Here is a 7335-nt window from a genome sequence, read left to right as displayed (position 1 = left end):
AAACTATGAAACTACTAGAAGAAAATACTACACGAAGTGGGAGTGGTCAGTGTCATTTTCAACAAGACTACAAAGGCACAGGCAACTAAAGCAAAAAGAGTCAAATGAGACTATATCACACTGAATAGCTTCTTCAGAGCAAGCTACACAATCAACAAAGTAGACAACTATAGAATGGGAGAAATTATTTGCAGACTATACATCAGACATATATATATTTGCAGACTATACATCCATAATATATAAGGAACTCATATAAGAGCAAAAAAATAAATAAATAAAAATAACCAATTTAAAAGTGGGCAAAAGACATTTCTCCAAAGAACACATACAAATGGCCCACAGGCACATGAAAAAAAAAATGCTTAACATCACTAATCATCAGGGACATGCAACTTAAAACCAATATGAGATATCATCTCACTTCAAGTAGAATGGCTATTATCAAAAAAAACAGAAAATTGCAAATGCTGTCAGGGATGCAGAGAAAAGAGAATTCTCCTACATTGTTACTTGGAACGTAAATTGGTATAGCCATTATGGAAAACAGTATGGAGGTTCTATAAAACACTGAAAATAGATCTACCTCATGACACAGGATCCCACTACTGGGTATATACCCAAACAAAATGAAATTAATATATGAAAAAGACACCTGCAATGTTTATTGTAACACAATTCACAACAGCCAAGAGATAGAATAAACCTAAATGCCCATCAACAGATGAATTGATTTAAAAAAAAAATAACTCTGTGGTATATATAAACAATGAAATGCTATTCAGCTATATTTTTTAAAAAATGAAAACCTGTCCTTTGCAGCAACACAGATGGAGTTGGAAACCATCACATTAAGTGAAATAAGGTAGGCACAGAATGACAAATACCACATGATATCACTTATATGTGGAATGTGGGGAAAAAAAGAAAGAAAGAAAAAAAAAAGAAAAAAAAAAAGGTTATCATAAGAGTACAGAGTAGAATAATCTACGCCAGAGACCTGGAGGGGAGAGAGGGGAGGGGGAGGAATAATGTTGGATTAACGGGTAAAGAACTATGCTACCTACCCTAAGTGAATGCTACCAACACACTGTATACCTGCAAAATATGTACAAGGAAATGTTAAAATAAAACTTAAATAGAAATCAAAAAAATTAAAAACTAACAAAAGAAAACTAGAGGCACTACCTAATAATGAAAAATTGTGAAGAGTAGTCTGCCTATAAAACTCTTCTCACAATGTAGCTCAAATTCAAACCTGCTTTAAAATATGGATCTCATGAAAGTCACTTTAACATAAATTAAAGTCACTGTCATACTTCCTACAACTGTCCCCCCTATACCGAATCATGCAATGAAAGGTTTTGTCTTCTTTAAAGTTAAGAATAGTCAACACCACCATTCACAGAAGAAGAGAGAAGATATTTTACAAGCTATAGACTTATACCATTATAATTACACATAACTTTATTCATTCCTGTGTCTGGGTTTAAGGTCGGTGCTGCTTGTCTCCTTTTAATGACTAAGTCATATTTATTCCCACTCTATAATACACTCAGTTCCGAATGACTCAGAGAACTACAAAACCTAAAATTAACATGCTTTAATCACTGGAGTAAGATATAAAAGCCATAAGAGCAATTTATAGCTATTACTACTATAATATTTTTCCCCAAGCCTTGTCTCCACTTCAACAAATCATGATTTCATAAATTAGAAAATAGGTAGGCGAACCCTTACCTTCCCAAACTTAGTAATTCATTAAATTATTTTTATACTTTACATCTCACCTCCCTTTCAAACTTTATAATTACTCAGAATATCTAGTACAAGTGTCTCTACCTCCAGGAAACACCCTACAATAATGCATTACTTAAAAACATTGTCAGAGCTATGGCAGATGTATGATTTGTTAGCATGTCAGTTGACAACCGGGTTAATGCAATTATCAATATAATACACTGGGTTGCTTCAAAATAAAATGGTTAATATAATCAAGAAAACAGATGGTGAGACTGGGCATTTCACTAAAGAATTGAAATTTATCTTGGAAAAAATCTAAATGGAATCTAGTAAGAGAAATAGGACTCTGAATTTAAAAACTCAATATAGGTTTTTCTCAGCCTATGGGACATTAATGAGGAAAGGTTTAGTGAAGTGAAAGATAAAGCTGCAGGATATATTCAAACAGAAGGATAGGGAAAATATAGATAAAAACAAAGCAAAATAAAACAGCATAAGTATATATATATACATACACACACACACACGTGTGTGTGCGTGTATACATGATCAAACATATATTTGGAGTCTAAGAGAGGAGAAACAGAATGACACAGAGCCATATTTGAAAAGAAAGTTGGTAAAGAAGTTAGTGAAAGATATCAAATATAAGGAACTCTAATTAGAATGAATAATTTTTTAAAAAATTACAACAAGAAACACTACAGAAAAACTAAAAAAAAAAAAAAAGACAAGTGAAGTATTAACATGGCTATAGATAAAAAAAAAAGCTATCTTCTATTGAGTCACAATAATGATGACACTTTTCAAATAAAATGAGTAAAACTCAATACAATAGTAATCAAATGTATAATAACCAAACAGTGGTTTTGAAGACTAGTATGTTGACCTCTAGAAAGATTAACTGAAGATAAAGAAGGTACAACTTACTAATATTAAGAATGATAGAGGCAAAATTACTACAGATCTTAAGGACATTATAATTAAACTTACCCCAATTGATACAAAATAAAATGAAAAATGTTAGTTTTATATTTAATTAAAATAATTGAATCTGTAACTAAAAACCTTTCCATAAAGAAATCTTCAAATTAAATTAACTTGACTAGCATATATTCTCAAACATTTAATGAAGAAACAAAAGCAATCTTATACATATTTTCCTAAGAATGAAAAAAGAAACATTCTCCAACTCATTCTACGAGGTAAGCAAAACCATTGAAACTAACAGCTTGCAAGAACACTAAAGTGGGGCGGAGCGGGGGCGAGTACAGGCACATGGATGTCTAGTTTTCTCAGCACATTTACAATATATACATAATAAAAATAGATTTAATTGAGGAATATAAAGGTGGCTTAACATTTAAAAAAATAACTAATGTAATTTTTCAAATTCACAAAAAAGAGTAAATATTATATACTTCAATGAATGCAAACTAAGCAGATCTTATAAAATTTAACACCCACTTGTAGAAGATACCCAAAATGCTCTTAGCAAACTAAAAAAGAAGAAATTTTACTTAAGTTGAAAAAGTGATATGACAACTACCAAATCCTTGAAGCAAATAATAAACATACTTAGGGAAACAGTAAAAATTTTTCACTTAAAATTGGAAAGAGGCAAAGAAATCTTGTATCACTTCTTCTAATTATATTTTATTGGAATTTCTATCAAAATAAAAATGAAAAAAATAAAACATGTAAGAATCATATAAGAAAAATAAAACTGAAGAAAATAAATCTACAGAAAGAATCTACAGAAAGCCTGTGAAAATTGAACAGGAAGGGTGCTAGATTGAAGATCAGGACACAAAAAGGAATTATTTCTGTATACTAGCAACAAACAATTAGAATATGAAATTATGAGTTATACTATTTGTAACAGCATCAAAAATTTTCACCTAGCAATGGATAAATATAATGAAAGATGTGAAATACATCAACCCTGGAGATTATAAGACATTATTGAGAACGTATAAAGATGTTGTAAGTAAATGGTAGTATTTACCATGTTTATGAACTGAAGAATCTACTACTGTAAGGAAGATATGGTCATGTGCCATATAACAATGTTTGGTCAACAATGGACAGCATATATGACTATGATCACATAAGATTATAGCAGAGCTGAAAATTTTCTATCACCTAGTAACATCAAAGCCATCCTAATCTTGTACTGAAATGCATTACTCATGTGTTTGTGGTGATACTGACATAAACAAAACTACTTCAGAATATGTTGAGGACTGCTTAGCTTATCCATGGGGTGACTCCCCCAAAGACAGCACAGATCTTTAAGATAGGAAGCCAAGCATTTCACATGTTAGGTCCGACCCCAAGTGAAAGGGTTGTTGTCTAATTCAGAATTCTTGCATTTTTAAGTGATTCCTATTCATCTCCACAGCAAAATAATAGTAATAAGAGTTAGCTAAGACTCACCAAGTGTTTGCTGAGTGCCAAGCACAATCTCTACTTGTAATTTAATTTTTATAACTTTCTGAATGTGTTATTTATTCTAATCTCCATTTAACAGATGAGGACAATGAGGCACAGACAGACTTAGTAACATAATTAGAGGGCCCACGCTCATGCAAGTAGTGGCCAGTGTAGGTAGGGGAAACTGTATTACAATTCTCTTTCATTCTACTTTCACACAATGATGAAATCACCTGATGACACATTTCTCAGAACGTATCCTCATTTATTAAAATCCCAGTCAACATCCTTGCAAGTTTTATGGAAACTGTGAAGCTGCTTCTTAAATTTATGTGGACATGTGCAGGGCCAAAATAGTCAAAACCTATTTGAAAAAGAATAATGTTAAGAAACTTACAATACAAAATATCATGAATTATTATAAAGCCTTAGTATTTAGAACAGCATGGTATTGGTCAAGGATAAGCAAATTTGTAAAGCAAACAGAACATAGTCTGTAAATAAGCCTGCACATTATATATATATATACACACACACACACACACACACACACACACACACACACATCTAATTTATGACAAGGTGACACTGTAATGCAATGAGGAAATGATGAGCTTCCTAATAAATGGTGGTGGTTCAATTAAACTTCCACATGGAACAAATAGTAATTGGACCTATACCTCAGAAATGAATTATACATTTGAATTATAGGTCGAAATATAAAATATCAGAAAAATCAAGCTTACTGAAGATGACAAAGAATAATATATATTAATAAGCTTAGGAAAAGCAATTTTTTTAAACCTAGTCTCAAAAGGCACTAACTATGAATCACTAATGAGTGTAGAAGAAATGAGAATAGAAAATCTCCTTAAAAGATCACAGTAATAATTTTTGCAGGCAAGATGAAAGCACAGAATGTTTGCATCATCATCAACAACTATTTTCCCCAAAACAGTTATTAACTACAAATAAAAAAATAATGACATTATAATGGAGAGACCTAGGAGGAACCACCTAAACCAAGTGATTCAGATTAACACCTGTAATAAGACATATTAATGTCATATACCCCCTAATATGACTCACTGAAAACGAAATATCACTTCCGTGGTGTTCTCAAGAAAAACGTGTGACACAATTTGATCATTATTAAAATATCAAGCAAACACAAACTGAAACAGCATTATACAAAATAATTTACCAATAATTTCAAAAGTGTCAAAATCATGAAAGAAAATGAAAAACTGAGAAACTCACTGTTAGAAAGAGACTAAGGAGGAAGAAGTTAATGCACTGTGAGATGTTGAATTGAATCCTGAAATAGAAAAAATATATATTAGTAAAAAAAAATAATTAATCCGAAGAAAGTCTAGTTTACTTATTAGTTTCATGCTGATGTTAAATTTCTTAGATTTGGTGTATTTTCTGTGGTTATGTGTTAACATTAGGGAAAGCTGGGTTAAGGGTATATTAGAAATTTCCTGAAACATATTTTGTGACTTTTCTACAGGCCTAAATTCTTTCAAAACAAAATGTTTTTAAAAATGGTAATTTTGACTTTATTAAAATGAAAACTAAAGGAATAAGTTTTAGTGATCTACTGTACTGCCTTGTAACCATAGTTAATAATAATGTACTGTATATTTCAAAATTGCTAAAAAAAAAGATTTTTAATGTTCTAATCACAAAAAAAGAGGATGACGTGATAGTGATAGATATGTTACTTAGCTTGATTGAATATTTCTACAACATATAAATAAATGAAAGCATCATATTCTACCCCCTAACTATATACAATTTTTATTTGTCAACTAAAAATAAATTTTAAAAAAATGACATAAACAAATGAAAATAAAATTGAAAAAAATGAAGAAGACACATATTGAGAAAATTTATGTACTATATTTATATATCTGACAAGTGAGTCATAGTGATGTCATATAAAAACTCCAACAAATCAATAATAAAAAAAAAAATCCAACAGAAAAATATGCAAAAGCTTGAACAGTCATTTCACAAAATAGGCTACTTAAATTACCAATACATATATTAAAAATTGTTCAAGAACGTGAAATAACAAGATAATGCAAATTAAAAACATCACGATATAGCACTATACACCCAATATAATGGCTGTGATTGAAATAAAAAACAAACAAAACTGATAATATCAAGAAATGGCAAGAAAATTAATGAAGTAACTAAAATATGCACTGTTGGGGGCAATATAAATTGATTTAACTACTTTGGAAAATCCTTTGGCAAACTCTAGTAAAGCTTAGTATGTTCCTGCCTCATGGCCAATCAATCCTATTTCCAAGCAATTCAAATATCTATTAACAATACAATGAAAAATATATTTCATATGTATACATGTTGTATATGTGACACTATAAAACAAGAGGCAAGAGCCAAACTATTGCTACTGGCAACAACAATATGGCAAATCTCATAAATATAGTATTTAGCAGAAGGATCTAGAATTACAAAGTAATTTCATTTGAATAAATAAAAATAGGCAACATTATTCTATGGAAGAAATCTGAGTGGTGGTTACTTTTGGGGAAAAGAGATGTGATAACAAGAGAAGAGGAACATTGTCTTTGTGATAATAGTAACATTTCACTTAATCTCGGTAGTGGTGACATGGGTGTGCATACTTTGTGAAAATTCAGAAATACTCACATAAAGGATATTTGTAGAAATATTATAAAAGTGTAAAACAGTTTTAAATGTCATAAGTGTCCAACAAAAATATTTTATTTTTTATACAGACCTGTATTCTGTAATCACTAAAAATCATATTTGCAAGAAATATATAATAAATATAAACTTCTAATCATTAGGGAAATGATCATAATACATAACACATAATCTAATACATACTCCAAGTGGGAAAAGAAATGACTGAAAAGACTGATAACAAACTCAAATGTATTCTCTGCAACAGATAAGTTTTACTTTTAAATTTAGGGAATAGTTTAACAAAATATAAACCAATATTGTTTAATAGTATTTGCTGTATTTGACTAGCTTGACTGAATAAGCTATAATAGCAAAAGAAAAATAAAAGTTTTCATTAATTGCCTATCTCTAAATTGGTTCATGTCACCCCGTGTTTCCTGTTGTTGTTTGTTTTGTTCTGTTTTTGCT

The sequence above is a fragment of the Galeopterus variegatus genome, unplaced genomic scaffold (assembly GCF_000696425.1).
Source record: "Galeopterus variegatus unplaced genomic scaffold, G_variegatus-3.0.2 Scaffold637, whole genome shotgun sequence".
NCBI lineage: Eukaryota > Metazoa > Chordata > Mammalia > Dermoptera > Cynocephalidae > Galeopterus > Galeopterus variegatus.
This window is presented reverse-complemented; position numbering follows the sequence as displayed.